Source organism: Macrobrachium nipponense, chromosome 45, assembly GCF_015104395.2.
Source record: "Macrobrachium nipponense isolate FS-2020 chromosome 45, ASM1510439v2, whole genome shotgun sequence".
NCBI classification, from domain to species: Eukaryota; Metazoa; Arthropoda; class Malacostraca; order Decapoda; family Palaemonidae; genus Macrobrachium; species Macrobrachium nipponense.
This window is the reverse complement of record NC_061105.1, coordinates 47409747-47427246: the sequence shown is the minus strand read 5'-3', so window position 1 is coordinate 47427246 and position 17500 is coordinate 47409747. Positions and strand designations below refer to the sequence as shown.

General features: G+C 38.1%; 1 protein-coding gene and 1 long non-coding RNA gene across 2 annotated transcripts in view; one reads left to right on the top strand and one right to left on the bottom strand.

Moving 5' to 3' along the window:
• LOC135214156 (sialic acid-binding Ig-like lectin 12) overlaps positions 1-1421 on the top strand; it is a 15202-nt gene extending 13781 nt beyond the window's left edge. Inside the window, exons 7-8 of the mRNA XM_064248232.1 lie at positions 1025-1170; positions 1276-1421. The gene's annotated coding sequence lies outside the window, so the exon portion shown is untranslated. The remainder of the gene's footprint in view (positions 1-1024; positions 1171-1275) is intronic.
• LOC135214500 (uncharacterized) overlaps positions 1-17500 on the bottom strand; it is a 235845-nt gene that overhangs the window by 31643 nt on the left and 186702 nt on the right. The gene's annotated exons all lie outside the window — the stretch shown is intronic.

Genomic DNA, 17500 nt, shown 5'->3' with positions numbered 1-17500 from the left:
TGAGTCGATGATTCATGATTTATACATAAGCAACATCTTAGAAATTTTTTTTTATCAATTTCTGGAAAAATAGTATTTGATTTCATGGAATACAACGTCCTAGATGTTTCCAAGCCAATAGTGCTCGTCTGTCTCTTTTAAAGTAGCCCAGCCATGCAAATATAAATATTTTCCGATAAGTCTTATGATTATAGATACTAAGCACCATCTTCTATTTATGGTTAGAATGTGGTCTCCAAACCACCATTATCTTTGAGTAACTATCAATCATTTACCAAATTCTTCATTTTTATTTTGCTTGGAAATAACGAAACTGTTTCTAGTTACTTCTTTTTTTATGAATGAAAGGAGATCCGCTAAAATCCGTTCCATTCTGCTTTTAAAACCACTAAATACCCTCACGTACATTTCCCTCAGTCGACTACCTATTCCTCCAATTTCTTGAGCTTTGAAGAGACTTTAACCTATACGCCCGTTTTCTTTTGTTTTGAAAAGCTTTCATCTATTCCTCCGTGTTCTTTTGTTCTGAAAGGACTTTAATCCATTCGTTCGCTTTCCTTATCATTGAGATGTTTATCTATTCTTCTGTTTTCTTTTACTTTGAAATGTTTAATTCTATTCCTCCATTTTCTTTTGCTTTGACATATTTAACTCTTCTCCTCCGTTTTCTTTTGCTTGGAAGAGACTTTAATCTGTTCCTCCGTTTTCTTTTGCTTTGAAGAGACTTGAATCTATTCATCCGTTTTCTTTTGCTTGGAAGAGACTTTAATCTGTTATTCCGTTTTCTTTTTTTTGGGAAGAGACTTTAATCTATTCCTCTGTTTTCTTTTTGCTTTAAAATGTCTAAATCTAATCCACCGTTTTCTTTTGCTTTGACATTTTAAAATCTAATCCTCCGTTTTCTTTTTCTTTGAAGATACTTGGAATCAATTCATCCGCTTCCTTTAGGTTTGGAAAGACTTTGATCTACCCTTCAACTTTGAAAAGTTTGTAATCGTATCTCCATCTCCCTCCATAATTAAAGTGTTCGCGAGGTGTTATCTTGGGGGATAAGTGAGGCTCGACTCCTGATCGACTTCGTCACCAGAGCTGACACTGGCTTCTACAGGTGCCTGGCTACCAACGTCGTGGGGACTTCCAAACCAGTGAAAACAGCTGTCGTCGTCACTCGTGAGTTTAAATACACGCGTCTGAAATATTACACAACGCTTCTGATACGCTTTAACCAAGAGTTTCTCTCACTGAAATCTATCTCACTTGTACTCGTCCACCCAGAGGCACCAGAACCGTTGGAAGAGGAACCCTTCAGGGACGACCTCCCGAACAGACCGTGGGCCAAGTTGGGCGGGACGGGGCGCCTCGAGTGTTTCGTAAAAGCGGCGCCGGCGCCCAATTTTCGCTGGACCATCAATGAAGATCGAGTCTTGTTTTAATATCGTAAATACTTCGAGGGGGCCACATGTAAGAATGAGAAGTCATCGTCATTAATCACTGCTATATCAGTAATAATAATAATATAATAATATAATATAATAATAATAATAATAATAATAATAATAATAATAATAATAATATCTGGTATTAGTATGCTTTCATATTTCACCAATGGCTTTAATTATTATAATATCAAAATAACTCCCATTCGTGACATTAATTTAAATTATTTAAAAGTTTGACAATCATAATGTAAGATACAAACTGTTAAATTCGAGGAAATCTCAAATTCTCCAGAAATGTTTTCTATACAGAGCTTTATTCTGTCAATGTATGACTTTGTACCAAATTTCTACATGGAAACAAAATCATCTCCAACATTACTTTTCATTTTAACTATCTTGTTCATTGATATTTGCCACAAACGTAGTAAAAGCCACGTAAAATGTAAATAAAAAAAAAACTTTCATTCACGCACTTTCTTTTCAGCTAATAGATGGGTTAGCAGAGTGGTCTTCTGTGCTGGAAATAAGGAGCGTCACAGACAAGGACTACACGACGTATACGTGTACTGCATCGAATTACATGGGAACTTTGACCTCCCCAACACGACCTCGGCCCCGCCATTCCACCCCTCCAGGCATATAACCTCAGCGTGATACTCCAGGGTTTTAAGGCTAAGCTCTAGATTATGATGAATGACTCCTTGTCAGAGAGAAAGGAATTGACGAAGGCCTGTTTTCATCAAGTATGTCTACGAAGTATTCAAACGAAAATCTCTTCATCAAGGCCAGGAAAATCTCCTTCAATTACTTAGATTAGCTTCTACGAATGACGAATTAAGGCGTTAATTACCTCTGACACGTTCTCCAACAGGTCGTTAGCGTCATGGGTACCACTGCTTTACTCACCTGGATTCCTCCGAGTCAAGGAACCACGCCCTCAGGATATACACTTAGATATCGGCCGCTACACGATGAGGAATATCTGGTAAGTTACTCTTTTAATGTCGAATCTACTTCCCCTTGCCAATATTTTACGGCCAAAGGGAATTATAAATGAGGTATCTCGTGCGGGGCAGATGCACTTATGTGCAATCCACTCTGGGTGTCAGGCACAAGGTAATGTGAAGTCGATACTGGGGAGAATTTGTTCATTTGATATATGAGAGTATAAAAATTGCCTCTCTCTCTCTCTCTCTCTCTCTCTCTCTCTCTCTCTCTCTCTCTCTCTCTACTCTATATATATATATATATATATATATATATATATATATATATATATATATATATATATATATATATATATATATATATATATATATATATATATATATATATATATATATATATATATATATATATATATATATATATATATATAATTATCAACAGACAATCCCATTCGAAACATAAATAAAATTCAGACTCACACTAGAAACAAACCCAGGTCTTTCAATTAAAAGACAAGTCCGCTGCAAACCAAGCCACATACTCACTTTATATATACACATGTATATCCACACATACATGTGTGTATGTGCGCACGGTTGTATACTTGTCTCATCTACAAACTCAACTCTTTTTCAGCGTCAGAATGTAGAAGGCCGCGGAACTACGACGGTGCAGATCCAAGGACTGTCTCCCGGAGCCACGTACGAATTTGCTATCCGGACTTGCAACAGACCGGGTACTTCGGACTTCACGTCCCCTACGACAAAAGTCACCATACCGGGTAACGCGAAAATTCCTCATATCCTATTTTCGCTAAAGTCACTCGGCTACGTCTAAATGGAACGTCTGTAATCGATAGGAATAATGGCACTTGTGCAACCGAAAATAATGATTTCACTATGCTTGTTCTGGTCCTAGTAGCATTTGTAAAGGCAGTTGTTAGTGAGCTGAACGTTCATAGAGTAAAATTACCTACAACAAAAATTTGATAATAATGAGCCCCAGTAACTAAAAACTAATTATAATTTGAATTGAACAGGTAAGCTAAAAATAAAAATGAAATATGAAAAACAGAACATGGAGTTAAATAGTGCTTCTTCTCAATATCCGATGTAGAAACCGGAAATAATTTTTATTTACTCGTACTAAGAAATTCTGTTTACCTCCAAAGTACCCTTAACAGCAAATTCACCATTTTTATATAACTGAATTTCTCATGACACACCCGATTTCTCGCTCAGGGCGTGGTGGAAGAAGCAGCAAGTAGCAGCAGGCAACCTCGCATGCCCCGTCTGACCCTTCTGCTAATGTCCCTGACTGGGGCAGCCCTTTTGGTCCTAAACATATCCATCATTATCTGCTTCATCAGACGCTTCGCCACGAGCAGGAATACTCCAGGTACGTGTGGGGACCTTCACTTTTCAAGAAATGAATACCCAGTATTATTGTGTTTGGGTCCTTCAGTTTTCATAAGTGAATACCCCTAGGTATGGGTTGTTTGGCCCTTTTTTACTTTTCACATAATGAATACCCCAAGAACTGCTTTTTTGGGTCTTCCTTTTTTCATAAAATGAATACCCAGGTACTGCATTTGGGTCTCCACTTTTATAAAATGAGTAGACAAGGTTCTGCTTTTAGTTCTCCACTATTATAAAAATTAAAAATACCTCAGGTACTGCTTCGGGGGTCTTTCGCGTACTTAAAATAAAAAATAGTAATGATGAATAATGATGGAATGAAGTAATAAATTTTACAATTTGTCTGTTCTCTCAACAGCTTCTTCTTATAAAACTGCGATTTCTGAGACGCACACCACCACCCTCAACTCCTGCTATGACCACAGATGAGGATGAAGAGATGAAATCAGGTGGCCCTGAAAGTGTTACCACTGCAGCCCAATACCAGGTTATGGTGATAATGAAAACTGTTCTTGATCCTTGAAGTACTGGAATGGCATATCTAAGCATTCTGTGTATTACCGTTTTGCATTTTCCAGGGTGAAAATTATCTCAGGGGTATCTATATTATTCCCCCATTTCCAATGAATAGATTGTGAATTATTTTCACTTTTTCTTAGATATCTTTGCCTATCTGTCAGAATGTTGAAAACCACTTCCGTAACACAAGAAAAAAAATTGGCAATGTCTTGATGATTTTAATATTTTTCATTCAGTGGATTCTTTTCTTGCCTTCAGATGACTCGGCAATCTTCAGACGTAAAAGATGATGGAGGTAGTCCACGAATAACAAAATATAATCCATCACTACAGCAGATATCACAGAGACCTTCAAAACCAAAAGACAAGCAGCTGCCAAACGTTCTCCCTTCTGCCGAGTTTATCACCATCGACAGTCCAATCCAAAATAACAACAGCAAAAGTGCCTTAATGAGTGGTGGTCTGAACATTCGGAGTCCAGTATCTTCAAACAAAAACAGAGCCTGAACAAGTAAAGTACTTCTGCCCAGATAGTACACACCAGTTAGATGACAACATATCAAGCCAGATGAGAGTAGAGGCCCAAGACATTCCAGATGTGTCCCAAACCCAAAAACTCAGGGTCAAGTCATTCATTTATTCGTCAGCAGAGCCAGGAAGGTCCTTGCCAGGAGGATGACAGAGTTTCCCTGACGTCGCACCAGAGCAACACTTCCTATGTTAATCTTCCCGATCAGGTGCATGGCATTGCAAGACATACATCAGTAAACCTACGTCGTCAAGATAGTACAAGTCCCACCCCAGTGGGTCTGCGAGGGCAAGACAACATGAGTCCTATCCCAGTGGGCTTACATCATCAGGATAGCATAAATCTTCCACCAAAAGGCTTGCACCACAAAGATCGAATGAGTCCTACCCTGAAAAGCTTTCAAAGGCAAGACAGCCTCAGTCCAACCCCCTCTTTGCCTCATATTATTCCAGCTTCAAATAAGCCACATGTTCCATCTCCGTCGACATTCTGTCCGAATAAAACACCTCAATATGGTTTGCATCAGAGACAGCCACACACTAAGGAACATCAGCACCCTGGACCTCAAGGATGCTTACACCACCATGGGCATCGTAATGGCTTTGAAAAGCAGCAACAGGATCGCAATCACCAAACACACCTAGAATATCGCCAAAGGCTGCCATTACAAGAGACAGAAAGAGGGATTACACAATACTGCAATACAGATTCTACAGAACTCCACCAAGCAGGTCCTTACTGCCACCAGCCATCGCACCCTCGACAACACTCAGAGCCTCAGGGACACCTAGGGCATCAACAAACCCCATCAACTCAAATGCATCATCGCGGTATCAAGGTAGAACTTATCCGCAGCAGAATCTCCACAGTGTACCTCATCCAAAACCCGCCGTACAGATACCTGTCCCCTGAGTACAATTTACCAGCCCAGCACTCGTCACCTCATTATCATCACTCCGTAGAAGAGCCACGTTTAGAACACTCCGCTAAAGTAGCAAGTGAGCCTCCTAACAGTAGACATAGCCCCATTTCTCATACCCAGAGGGACTACCAGTATACAATACCCTTTCAAGAAGAGGGCTGGCGTGGAGGACACTCACAGCTTCCTGCTGCAGAGCAGCACCAACTGCAGTGCATTAGGGAGGAGCCTAGCAGTGACCCCTTGGGAGGAGCAGATCCCAAATCCAGTATAGCAGAAACCAACTGTGATGACGAGGGGGAAAGGGCGCACGACGAATCTTCTCATGGTAAGTCGGCATCTTGAGATAAACCCAAACAACAAGAAACACAAATGGGGAGAGAACTTGGTGATGACCATCAGAGATGGATGACATTGTTAACTGCATGTAAGGGGCAAATGAGTTTGCGTTATTTTTCCGTATCTGGGATAGAATATAGTTTCTTGTCCAGTTGAGACAGAGTGGACATTAGCAAGAAGTCAAGGAAGGAAGACGAAGTGCGTACAGAGTTAATGGAGCAGAGCCAGTTTCCATTGTTATGGTTAATTTAGCCGGTTCAACAACTTATTCAGATGCGTATATATAATCTGACGGTTAAGGTGGTAGAAAAGTAAAACTCAATAAAAGTATATTAAAGAAAAAACAAGGGGATAAAAAGAACGGCAACATGAAGGATATTAATTCAAATTTCTGCAAGGTTAATCAGCAGGTAATTTCTGATTATTTTCGATATTGCATTTCAAAAATACGTAACGATAGATACGCACACGCAGGCAACTAAACACTTTCAAAAATCTATATATAGGTCAGAATAACATTCAACAACTAAGACCTTTGCTTGGGATCAATAAGGGAAACGATGGGATACGACTGTTACATAATCTCATTCTCTTAAAGTTCCCCTTTCGCGAAAACATTTTAACTCTCTCTGTCTGCTCCTGTCTCTCTGTCTGTCTCTCTCTCTCTCTCTCTCTCTCTCTCTCTCTCTCTCTCTCTCTCTCTCTGTGTGTGTGTGTGTGTGTTTTTATACAGAAATGGATATCTACTCGCAACGCAAAAAATATGTACATAAATTTATGTTTATGTGTGTCAGTGAATAAACAAATGAGAAAAAAAGAAAATATCACTGAAGAAAACTTCTATCTAAACTACAGGAGGAATTCCATTAAAAATTTATCTCTATTATTTTTCCAGATGTGTGAAGAAGGATCGAGGCAGCTGACAGAAAACATCTGTTAAATCTCTTTGGCAACAGAAAGATTTCTTTCTCATTTATGTACCGAATCATAAATTACCAGAATAGGTTTATTCATTGAAACTTTAACTGAAGTATGTGTTGTTCGTACGTAAAAAAATATATATGATCTATTTTAAAGGTTGTTTTAATTACCTCGGTTTGATTAAGTGTAAAGTTTTATTTATAACCTAAAGAAGCAGTACATAAAAAACTTACATAAGCTGATTTATGATGTGATAATCTCGTAACAAACACGAAAAAATTAGTAATAAAAGAACAGCAAGAGAAAATAAAACAGACAGAAGAAAAATCCGTAAAGAATAAAATTATTAAAAATAAAAATTATTTTTCACAAAATATTCATTTTCAGCCTCAAAATATTTTTCCCGTTATATTTAAGGCTCCAAAAATTCTTGAGAAAAGATTCAAAGAATTTTTCTCTTGGTGGATAAACAGAATCGACGTCCCAAAGATGACGATAACTTTCAATTATGCAACATCAGGGAAAGGTCAAGATGTAAAGGAGAGAGAGAGAGAGAAGAGAGGAGAGAGAGAGAGAGAGAGAGAGAGAGAGAGAGAGAGAATCGGCTTTCTCGTTTTGGAGGCATTTGCTGGAAACACGATAAATTTAGCACCGCAGTCACGTCTGTTAAGGGAACGAATGGCGACAGATATGGTTCCCCATCAAAAAACAGAAAAATATTTGGGAAATATCCTTCTTGAGAGCCAGACAGACAGACAGACATATAGACAGAACAAGAAACTGAGGAACAACCATCAATAAATACACTGTAATCTGAATGTTTTCACTTATTCCTCCTGTTCCTGTTGCGTTTACTCTTTTTTTATTCTTATGACTAATTGGACCTTCCAGCTCTCTTGGTTGAAACTAAAAAAAATAAGAAGAATAACTAATATGTTAAATATAGTATTGTTTTGTCTTTCATGGCTTTTGACTCATCTGAACTTTGACTTCTCAAAATCAGGAAGCAATTCTAAATCTTCACTTTTCTAGTTCTTTCTTTTGCAAAACACAAAGAAAGGAAGAAAGTCTGGCGTTCTATAGCGTTCGAGAGGAGTGTTTTTGTTTTTTCAGTCATTGGTAGTTTGGTAATTGGTCGAAGTACCTGGTAGTGCTCGGATGAGCTGGGTCTCTCTCTCTCTCTCTCTTCGACATCACTGACCCATTTATTTGTAACATCAACGAATTTTGTAAATCAATTTATATTTTCTCTTCCTCAATGATCTTTTGTCCATCTGACTCTCTGTCTGTCTGTCTGTCTGTCTGTCCCCAACGAGATAGTGTCTCCGTCACAACCTGTAAAGTAGGTCCTTAGGCGAGAGCGGCACTTAAACACGCTCTGCTAGCAATTGTCGGCCACTTTCACCTCAGCTTGCAACTTGAAGTTTCTTGCAATATGAGTTTTTTTTACGGGAACAAATGAAGAGTTGATAACATGTAAACATAATGTCTAGTAAAGTTTCACATTTTGTATAAAAAAAAACTTATTAAGTGTTATGACAACCAGTCAATCTTCTGTAACTGAAGCAGACAGAATATTTTTTATATCTTTGTCTGTCTGTCTATTTATCACTCATAATTACCGTCATCACCATAATCCTTTTTATGTTTCATTTATAAAACATAAACACCTCCAGACTGACTCTTTTTTTTTCCTTCTCATGAAATCCATAAGTTATGAAAATCTTAATTGGAAAATCCTTCAATATTCCAGAAAAACGGAAAAAAACACAAATAAGAAGAAACTCCTAATGAATAAAAATCGAACTCTGATTCACCAACACTCGACCTTCAATGTTCAAAGACAAAAGGTCACCTCACAAACAATCAACCTTTCATTTGCCTTTTTTAGCGCGGTCATAAGCGAGGAATGTTTTTTTAACTGTCTACAAAGTATTCCTTTTTTCTCTAAGAACTCTTACCTTCCTCATTCTGTCCTCTTCACCCCAGCCCTCACCACCATCTCCTCCTCCTCCTCCTCCTCCTTCTCCTCTTCTTCCTCCGCTCATTTCTTGGATTCAAGTAGCACGAACTCATTGCTATATAATTTTCCATCCAGTCTGCGATGTTTTGCAAAGAGGGTTTGGTGAACAGTTAGTTGCGTGAGTACTGGGATATCAATACATCTGACAATTAATCCCATCGAACATCAGTGGGAAACCGTATGGGGCTGGCAACTTCACTCTAAATTATTTACTGAAGAAACTGCCGGAAGGGGTACTTACCTTCTGGAGCCAAAGTTCCAGGTGGAATATATATATAATATATATATATATATATATATATATATATATATATATATATATATATATATATATATATATATATATATATATATATATATACATATTCCACCTGGAACCTTGCTCCAGAAGGTAAGTTATATATATATATATATATATATATATATATATATATATATATATATATATATATATATATATATATATATATAAAAATTGTAATAATGACAGAATCTTCTTATCTTCATAGCTCCTCACAATCTTCATAATTATTAGATACGATTGCATTGTGTGCGTGTTACCAATAGATACGTACAAACATACATATATGCATGCATATAATATATATATATATATATATATATATATATATATATATATATATATATTATTAAATATATGTATAGAGAGAGAGAGAGAGAGAGAGAGACGGAGAGAGAGAGGATTGAGAGAGAGAGAGAGAGCATTTTCGCCCGGTTCATTATGCAGAAAATCTCAGCTTATTCCACAATGCAGTTCTGTTCTAGAATTCAAAACACGCTTCTCAAATTCTCATGTTTATTCACATCTGACCTGACTCTATTTATGCTGACTCGAGTATCAGACTCTGGACTCCATATTAAGTGAAATTTTTCTGTATTACTATAAATTTTATATCCGGCATTTTAGGTGGGGAAGTCTTAATTCAGTAATCTACTAAAATTTGAAATTGTGATCATAATAATAATAATAATAATAATAATATGATAATAATAATAATAATAATAATAATAATAATAATAATAATAATATAATAATAATTACTAACATTTTCTTTATTATTTTCAACTTACAATCACAATTCCTTTTCACCATCCCAATCGAATCACAATATTTTTATGCTTGTTACTGTAAACCTTAAGATCCAAATGAAGAACCAAATGGAGAAATTCCTACGCAGATTCGAACCCTTCCATAGTATCTGAATTCTTCCATTTGCATTTTACGTTTCTTAAAGACGAGGGTATCATAAGTGTGAAAAAATCGAATTCTTTCAATTGCTTGCGTACCTGGTAAGGAAGCGACTATAGTAGATTCACATCAACGTGTATTCTGATGTCTAGGCCAGTCCGTTACAACGCTCCTGATTGGCTGGTGATAAGGCAATCACAAGGTTGGAAACTCTCAGTCTCTCTCGAGAGTTCACACAGGCAGGATGTATGCTCCTCCTCTCCTGAGGGATACTTTTGAAAGACGTTTCCCTCAGGAGAGGTGGAACATACATCCTAAACTATCAGTCTCTCTTGAGAGTTCACACAGGCAGGATGTATGTTCAGCCTCTCCTGAGTGATACTTTTGAAAGACGTATCCCTCAGGAGAGGTGGAACATACATGCGGCCTATGTGAACTATCTCGAGAGACTGAGAGTTTCCAGCCCGGTGATTGGCTTATGAACAGCCAATCAGGAGCGTCTTAAGGGACTGGCCTAGACATCTGATGCATGGCTGATGTGAATCTACTATAGTATATCGTGTAGGCCTACCACACAATCTTTCAGTTACCAGCCTCTTCCTTTCCTTTCCTTTTCTTTTCTTTCTCTTTTCGCCCAAGCCCCACCGCCCCAACCCCCCCCCCCCACAAGAAAAAACAAAAATCCAACACTAAATCTAAAAGAATGTTTAAAAACCCTCAGTCCATTTCCCACGAACATGCACGACTGGACTCGATTCCATCTGGCGGTGATGGTGATGATTTCCTTAATCACTTCCGGTTCTGCAGATTTACCTGACCTGAGCCCACCTCTCTTGGCCTGAGGGAAGTCGGAGTGGCCGCGAGATAACCGGAATTTGTAGGTCTGAAGTTTAAAAATATTTCTGGGCTTTGCGGCAAATTGGACACACACACGAACAAACAAACAAACTCACACGTAAACACAACACACAAATCGTTAGACAATACGATAAAGGTGATGACCTACAGGAGTGACGATTGCTGGGGCTTCAAGTGACAGTAGGGAACTCTAATATCCTAATTATTAATGTTTATATGCCATGGGAAAATAACAATAATTTTGATCATTACTGCATGATCCTAGGGGAGTTACACAGTATTATTCATGATTCTCTGCTGATCATATTTGTATAATCGGGGACCTTAATTCTCACCCCACAAAACAACTTTTATAATGAACTTACTCGCTTCTGTCGAAATCATGCTCTCCAAAATTAGCGATGTAATGCTCCTCCTCCATCTTATTCATAGTACATAATAGAGCGGACGCTATTACAACTTCCTGGCTGGGACCACTGCATCACATCTCCACAACTTCATGATTCTATTATGACCTTGCAATATTCGCTATCATCTTGCAACGGCTACGATCAACATCCCATTACAGGTGTCATTCATACCCCAACCCTCCCTACCGTGAACCCCCTAACTGATCGCCCACCAGTGGTAAACTGGGATTTTAAAAACCAACAGAAAACCAGATACTTTAGGGCGACCACGGAAACCAGGTTGCGGTCAGTTAGTTCAACTGGCAGACGCCTTACTTTGTACTAACACAAATTATAGAAATGACCACCACAAGAGGGATCTGAATGAATTCTATTCGAACATAATCTCCGCTTTGCTTGCTTCGGGCAGGACTGCCTACAGATTTCGTCAAGGTAATTCTCGAAATATGCCTGGATGGAATGACTTGGTTAAAGATCTGATACATACTCACGAGAAATGTTTTTTACTGTGGAGGCAAAATGGTAGCCCCAGGGAAGGGCACACTGCATTGCTAATGAAGACAGGCGAGAGCGCAGTTCAAACTTGCTCTTAAGCACTGCAGGTTAAATGAAAAACAACTAAGAGCCGATGCAATGTCTAGAAACTTAGAATCTGGTGATTATCCTCGTCTTTGGAAAGATATCCAGTCTTTAAATCCCAAAACTAAAAAGCTATCACAGAGAGTAGGTGAAGCAGTCGGAGACGAAGCTATTGCAAGTATGTGGTGCGATCACTTCAACAATATCCTGAATTGCATAAATGATCAAGATTCCCGAAGGGATGTAGATAACCTCCTTACTGACAACATTCAAACTGACAACATTCAATTTCATTTTGCAGATCGTATTACGCCAGGTAACATCAGCGATGCCATAAACATGCCTACCTAATAATAAATCGCCCGGCTGTGATGGTCTTCCTGCAGAGGCCTTCAAACTCTGCCATCTGATAATTTACATTTTGCTAGCTGCCCTATTCAATGCGTGATAATTCACCGGTTTCTTCCAGACTCCCTACTCTTAGTTCACTTGATACCATTAATCAAAAACAAGCTAAAGAATGCAGCTGACCTGGCAACTACCGGCCGATTGCAATCACAACGATCGCATCGAAGATACTTGAGTCTGTTTCTTCTAGTTAGACTTCTCCCCTTTCTACACACCACTGACAACCAGTTCGGGTTTAAAGCAAACCACTCAACCGACAACCTGAATCTACATATTGAAAGAATGTTGCTGAACTATTACCTATCATCAGCCTCTCCTGTTTTCCTTTGTTTTGTAGATGTGAGAAAAGCATTTGACAGAGTAAACTACCTGAAGTTCTTCCTGAAGCTGCATAAAAGGGGCACACCCCTGTACCTAATTGGCATTTTACATTGCTGGTTCTCCACACAGCAATTCTGTGTCAAATGGGGTAACGTGTGATCTTACACCCCTTCGGCTCCCTAACGGGCTTCGGCAAGGGGGCACTTCTCTCTCCATACCTGTTTAATATTACTTACAGATGACTTGAATGTCAAACTGAACTCGCTCCCAATCGGATGCACCGTCAATGAAACAACTATAAACAACCTCTGTTACGCCGACGATATGGTTCGATGGTTTCGATTTTCATCCGTGCAAGGTCTCAAACGACTCATCGACACCTGCCGCCAATATGCAGAGGAATTTGATATAATCTTCAACGAAACCAAGACCCAGTGCATGTCGCTGCTCCCGAGATCGCTTAAGCACATTGCAGAACCTCAAATTTTCCTCGGAAACCATCGGCTGGAATTTGTGCACGAATTTCCATATTTGGGTCACATTATCACCGACGAACCTAGATACAGCAGACATTTGAACAGAGGCGTCGTAAACTATGTGCAGCTGGCAACATGATTGCAAGGAGGTTTGCCTTCTGTCACCGAGACGTGAAACTGCTGCTCTTCCGCTCGTACTGCTACAAGTATCTATGGGTGTTTCCCTCTGGACGAACTATACCCGAGAGACCATGAGACGCATCACTGTTTGCACAAAAATGGACATTCTGAGACGCCTCACAAACACTCCCCGCTACCACTCCGCCACACAGATGTTCATTGAAAACCACTTTGACAATTTAAAAAATCATTGTAGGCGAACAATGTCCCAGTCTGGTAACCCGAGTGAGAAACAGCAGCAACTCACTCATACAAAGCATCCTAAGGAGTGAGGCAAGAAGAAAATCTAAATTGTGGGAAAGATGGGAAAAGGAGGCCTTTGTCCCCTAAAGGACTTAATCTCTGTATTGGCAAGATGTCATCTGCAGTTTTTGTCATTATTACATTTATTGCTGATATTTTAATTTTTCATTATTACTGTGATTACTATCAAGTTAAAGTTTTATATACATTTAATTTATGTATTAAGCCCCTCGGACCTGACTACTGTAACCACCTAAGGTCTCTAGTTGAAATTTGAGTTATATAATATGTGCACCAACTGTTATTACTCTCAATGATTACTAGCTTTTATGCTACCTCAGCTATTTTGTGGACAAGTGCCGATTATTCATTTCTTTTTCTATTTTTATCATGTCTCATGTATCTAGATTGTGTATGTTACTGTCTGTATTTTGTATACTCAATGTATATGGCCCCGAGCTGAAATAAAACATATTATTATTATTATTATATATATATATATATATATATATATATATATATATATATATATATATATATATATATAACTGCCAACAGAAAACATGCTTCAAACTTTGCCTCTTACTTAAATAACCAGCGAACTAAATGAGGCTGTCAAAAAAATTGCTTCGTTTTCAAACATGAATAACGCTCTCTCTCTCTCTCTCTCTCTCTCTCTCTCTCTCTCTCTCTCTTGTACATTGTTAGAAAACGCGCCAGTGGTGATAGAGAGCTTTCTCTTCTGGAAAGCGTCGCAATAAAAGGATCGAGACAAGTTATTGCAGGGAAAGAAGCCAAAGGCCTCCTGAGGGACCTTTGTGTCTTCGGGAACATTATTGTTGGTGCTGACTCACAGTCCTGCTCAGAATTGGCTTTCTTTTACAGTCTGTTTATTTTTGTTTTAGCTTAGTGTCTGCGACAAGGATATCGTTCACGACTGAGGAGAAATGATGGTATATCCCCCCCCCCCCCTTTTTTTTCGTATCCTGCAGAAGAAAACATTTAAATTGATAATTAATTAACCATTTTATTACGATGCATTCGAGAAGACAAAGCCCTCTATCACTACTGATGCGTTTTCTGTCAGTGTACAAGAGAGAGGAGAGAGAGAGAGAGAGAGAGAGAGAGAGAGAGAGAGAGAGAGAGAGAGAGAAAACTGTGCCTCAAAAAGCAATAAATATGTTCGAACGTACATTTCTTTTATTTGTTATTTATAATATTAAATTAATTTTCATTTTTCTTATTCGTTAGATCCGGGATTTGGAGAAAAGCAATTGGACACAGAATAACCTCAACCTTTATAAGAATTTAATGACGTCTCCTTCCAGAGGGGTGGGGAAAAAGGCAGACTACAAATGTTGTGGTTGGTTACAAAATATAATAATAATCAATGATAAAAATAGAAAAATAAAATAGAAAAACAAGAAAAAAAGGTAAATGCGATAACAACCCTGAAAGTAACAACTCAAAAACCGAAAACTAACAATTACCAAAATATTCTCTAAAATCCATTTTGCAACTATAATCGAATATGTTAGTCAAATGGAATCGTGAAGATTAATAGTCAAAATTACTCGAAATTGCACACTATTACCTAGCTAACTTCCAAAGCTTCCTTAATTTCCTTAGACCTTCATTAATGAAGTGGAATAATTGAGGCTTAAGTGGGCGTTAACTTGCTCGAGTCGGAAGTTAATCTTTGACCCGAATTAGGACTTTAACCTAAAAATCGTTGGGCTAATTTTCGATCTCTTGTTGCGAGACGTTTATGAAGATGGGCTAACTTTGAAGTTTCCTCTCTCTCTCTCTCTCTCTCTCTCTCTCTCTCTCTCTCTCTCTCTCTCCTTTTTCTTTCGATCTCCCTTAATTTTCGCCCGCGTGCGCATGTGCGCACTGGCATTCTGACGTACATGCGAACATACGCACGTTTGAGAGGATTGCATTGAAGGAAGGAATGTTTGTTTCTGTACTAGTTCCTACTAATTGTCACCTTCAGAAAAGAAAACCCTGTGACGGATGTAGCCAGCTGATCTGGGCGAAATTTACACACTCACACACAAACACACACACACACACACACACACACACACACATATATATATATTATATATATATATATATATAATATATATATATATATATATATATATATTATATATATATATATATATGAATAATTATCACATCGAACCGTGATCCATTTATATATCAATTCAAGCTACAAATGTCCTTTAATATCTAAATTCACTTTACCTCCCAAATGATATATTTTCATATATGTACCGAAGGGGAATTATTTAGTTGATAATAATTTCGTCCCCCCATGGGATCGAACCACCGTCCAAGTGGACGGGGACGAAATCAGGACAGTCAGTGACGCTATCCAATCAGCCAACAGAGACGCATTAAGTTCATATCGATTCTGACCTTACAAATCACCCTCGATCTCGGTGCTTTTGTAATTAGAATCGATATGAAACCCCGTCTACCATGTTAGCTAATTCGAGCGTTTGACAGCACGTAGCCTTTTGTTATGATAATTTTTTTTTTTATCACATCGACCGTGATCCATTTATATATCAATTCAAGCTACAAATGTCCTTTTAATATCTAAATTCACTTTACCTCCCAAATGATATATTTTCATATATGTACCGAAGGGGAAATTTTTTTAGTTGATAATAATTTCGTCCCCCCATGGGATCGAACCACCGTCCAAGTGGACGGGGACGAAATCAGGACAGTCAGTGACGCTATCCAATCAGCCACAGAGACGCTATAAGTTCATATCGATTCTGACCTTACAATCACCCTCGATCTCGGTGCTTTTGTAATTAGAATCGATATGAAACCCCGTCTACCATGTTAGCCAATTCGAGCGTTTGACAGCACGTAGCCTTTTGTTATGAATAATTATCACATCGAACCGTGATCCATTTATATATCAATTCAAGCTACAAATGTCCTTTAATATCTAAATTCACTTTACCTCCCAAATGATATATTTTCATATATGTACCGAAGGGGAATTTTTTAGTTGATAATAATTTCGTCCCCCCATGGGAGCGTCACTGACTGTCCTGATTTCGTCCCCGTCCACTTGGACGGTGGTTCGAATCCATGGGGGGACGAAATTATTATCAACTAAAAAATTCCCCTTCGGTACATATATGAAAATATATCATTTGGGAGGTAAAGTGAATTTAGATATTAAAGGACATTTGTAGCTTGAATTGATATATAAATGGATCACGGTTCGATGTGATAATTATTCATAACAAAAGGCTACGTGCTGTCAAACGCTCGAATTGGCTAACATGGTAGACGGGGTTTCATATCGATTCTAATTACAAAAGCACCGAGATCGAGGGTGATTTGTAAGGTCAGAATCGATATGAACACTTATAGCGTCTCTGTTGGCTGATTGGATAGCGTCACTGACTGTCCTGATTTCGTCCCCGTCCACTTGGACGGTGTTCGAACCCATGGGGGGACGAAATTATTATCAACTAAAAATTCCCCTTCGGTACATATATGAAATATATAATTTGGGAGGTAAAGTGAATTTAGATATTAAAGGACATTTGTAGCTTGAATTGTATATATATATATATATATATATATATATATATATATATATATATATATTATATATATATATATATATATATATATATATATATATTATATATATACATCGAGCCACAGATGTCCATTAATTCACTTGTTGGCCCAGTCGATAACGTCACTGAAGTCCTGA